Source organism: Nelumbo nucifera, chromosome 2 (genome assembly GCF_055504915.1).
Source record: "Nelumbo nucifera cultivar China Antique chromosome 2, China Antique-T2T, whole genome shotgun sequence".
NCBI classification, from domain to species: domain Eukaryota; kingdom Viridiplantae; phylum Streptophyta; class Magnoliopsida; order Proteales; family Nelumbonaceae; genus Nelumbo; species Nelumbo nucifera.
This window is the reverse complement of record NC_142650.1, coordinates 87,406,513-87,410,164: the sequence shown is the minus strand read 5'-3', so window position 1 is coordinate 87,410,164 and position 3,652 is coordinate 87,406,513.

The following is a 3,652-nucleotide window of genomic DNA, read 5'->3' as shown; positions in this document are numbered from 1 at the left end:
ACTTAAGTATGTTTTTCACAGCAGTCCAATGCTCCTGCCCTGGGTTGGCCTGAAATCTGCTTACTACACTCACTGCCTGAGCAATGTCAGGACGAGTGCACAGCATGGCATACATGATGCTCTCTACAGCAGAGGCATAGGGAACGTCTTTCATGCCATCAATCTCCTCAGAAGTCTTGGGAGACATCTTCTTGGAGAGAGTGACTCCGTGCCTGAAAGGAACATTTCCTTTCTTGGAGTTTTATCAATGTAAGCAGATTGAGATAATCCTATTATCCGCTTCGATCTATCTCTATAGAGTCGAAGACCCAGTATATAGGAGGCTTCTCCAAGATCTTTCATGGAGAATTGCTGTGAAAGCCATACTTTCACCGTAGTTAACATTCCTACATCATTCCCAATGAGTAGAATGTCTTCTACATATAGAACCAAGAAGGTAACCTTATCTCCACTGAACTTTCTGTAGACACAGGGTTCATCCGGATTCTGCTCGAAGTCAAACGATTTGACAACAGAGTCAAAACAGATGTTCCAACTTCTAGAAGCTTGCTTAAGTCCATAAATGGATCTATTAAGTTTACATACCATGTTTTCCTGACCTGCAGCAATGAAGCCTTGCGACTACTGCATATAGATATCTTTAGTAAGATCTCCATTCAGGAATGCAGTTTTGACATCCATCTGCCAAATCTCATAATCATGGTATGCTGCTACAGCTAGCAGGATCCTAATGGATTTAAGCATGGCCACAGGCGAAATGGTTTCCTCATAATCGATGCCTTTTTTCTAAGTGTACCCTTTCGCCACTAGACGAGCCTTGAAGGTCTCAATCCTGCCATCGGGGCCCTTCTTCCTCTTGTAAATCCATTTACAACCGATTGCTTTTACCCCGGAGGGTGGATCTACTAGAGTCCAGACTCCATTGGCCTCCATTGAGTCCATCTCTGCTCTCATGGCCTCCACCCACTTCTGGGAATCTATGTCCAACATAGCTTCCGCGTAAGTCACGGGATCCTCCTCACTAGTCAAGGTTTCCACCAGGTAACTATCATGATCATAACCATAACGGACTAGTGGCCTGGATGCCCGAGTGGATCTTCTAAGTTGATCACTACCTGGAACTTGTGGGACATCTCCTACTGCTCCTGAGTTCTCCTCATCAAGAACAACTTCCTGACGATGGGTGTCCAGGATATAGTCAGTTTTCAAGAATTGCGCATTTCGACTGCAGAACACTTTCTGCTCACTTGGGTCATAGAAAAGGTAACCTACAGAGCCTTTTGGGTAGCCTACAAATAGGCAACGGCTGGTCTTAGATTCCAATTGGTTTGCACTCGTTCTTTTAACGTGTGTTGGACAACCCCAAATCTTCAAGTGTCTGACACTTGGTTTTTTCCGGTCCAAAGTTCATATGGAGTATTCGGAACCGATTTGGTTGGAACCCGATTCAGCACGTATATCGCAGTCTCTAATGCGTAACCCAAAAAGGATGTGGGTAACTCTGAGTGTATGAGAAGCGACCGGACCATATCTAATAAGGTCCTATTCCTCCTCTCTGAAACACCGTTAAGTTGTGGTGTAGCAGGAGGAGCTAATTGTGATACTATCCCATTGTCCTTTAAGTAGTCCCTGAATTCGTTAGAGAGATATTCGCCACCTCGATCTGATCGAAGGGCTTTAATTTCTCTCCCTAACTGTTTCTCGACCTCTTGTCTAAACTCTTTGAACTTTTCAAAGGATTCAGACTTGTGTCTCATTAGGTACACGTAACCATATCGTGAAAAATCATCTGTGAAGGTGATGAAATACACGTGTTGATTTCGTGTCCTAATACTCAGGGGACCACATACATCAATATGTATTAGGTCAAGTGTGCCTGTACATCTTTCAGGCTTACCGTTAAATGGCCGTTTCGTCATTTTGCCTTGTAGGCAAGGCTCACAGGTGGGAAGATCTTCTACAGTTAGAAAATCCAAAGGACCATCCTTTACCAACCTTGTGATTCGGTCAACACCGATGTGGCCGAGTCGGTAATGCCACAGACACGTGGGATTAACTGTATCACGGGCTCTCTTCTTGGGGATTTCAGCCGACGTAGTTTCGGTTATGTTAGTTTCTAGAGAAGGATGTAGAACATAGAGACCGTTCTCCAGTTCCCCGTATGCGATGAATCTGTTATTTCTTTTAATAGTAATCGTATTACTAAAGAAGACAGAATAACCATCTGCACACAGTTTTGAGACAGAAATCAAATTTCTTCTTAAATTTTGTACATAAAGACAATCTTTCAGTACAATTATTCTTTCTCTAAAATATAATTCCACGGTTCCTATGGCCGCGGCTGCAATAGTTGCAGTAGTTCCCAAGTAGAGTGTGACTTCTCCTTCACTCAGCCTTCTGCTTACCTTGAACCCCTGCAGTGAGTTACACACATGAGTTGAAGCCCCGGAGTCAATACACTAGGATGCAGAAGCTACCAATAAATTGGTTTCTATAACACAAGTTTCGAAGTTACCTTTCTTGGATTCCAGGTAGGCAGGACAATTCCTTTTCGAGTGGCCGGTCTTCTTGCAGAAGTGACAGGCATCCGATGATTTGCCTTTCTTCTGCTTCTTGCTTTTAGTGGCATTCTTCTGAGGCTTCTTTGCCCTCCTCTTTCTCTTGCCTGTCTTGCCAGCTTCAACAAGCATGGCTACAGGCTCATCCTTTTTAATCAGTTCTTCAGCTCTTTGCAACATATTGCTGAGCTCTTGTAAGCTAACATTCAGCTTGTTCATGTTATAGTTCATGATGAACGGATTAAAGGAAGGAGGCAAAGAGTTAAGGATAGCATCTATCTGGGTTGCAAGGTCCAGCCCGGATCCAAGAGCCTCCAGTTCGTTGATGTATCCCATCATCCGAAGACAATGGTCGTGAACTTGTTGACCCTTGGACATTTGTGTGGTCATGAACTGTTTCAAGACCTTTTGTCGAGTAGAAGGATTCTGCTCTTCATACATTGTCTTGAGACTGTCCAATATGTCTTTGGCAAGTTCGATCTGATCGAACTGCCTCTATATCGGATTGTCCAAATAGGCAATGATGTAACACCGGGCAAGGGAGTTTTTCTCCTCCCATTCTTGATAGTCTCTCCTTCGGGCCTCAGAAGCCCTATCTCCCGGACGCTCCGGGGCAGGATTCTTTGCTACTTTGTCAAGTTTTTCAGAAGCAAGGACCAGCATAAGGTTGCTATACCAGTCAGCATAGTTTGGGCCCTTCAACTTGTTGTCATCAAGTAGCTTTGCAAATGATCCGTTTGCCATTTTCTGATAAAAGAGCAAACATCAGTCCACGATCTAATTTGATTCACGTTCATTTCATAGATATGGATTTTAATGTACGATCCATTTCCATTTATTCATCTCTGAGATTTCCCTCCTTTCTCAGTGACGGAGACTATGGGTTGTCTCTGGAGATGTGGGAAATCACATAGGGTGCATGAGGCCAACTGTTTCAGCTGCATAACCCCACCACCTTTCTGTGAAGGATCATATCCACTCATCATATGAGTTTTCCCTTTGGCCTCTGCCAGATAAGGTTTAGAGCCGTTTTCAGGTAAACCTTTCTGTCCAGTGAGTGCTTACCCATCATATTCGTGAACGCCAAGGTACCA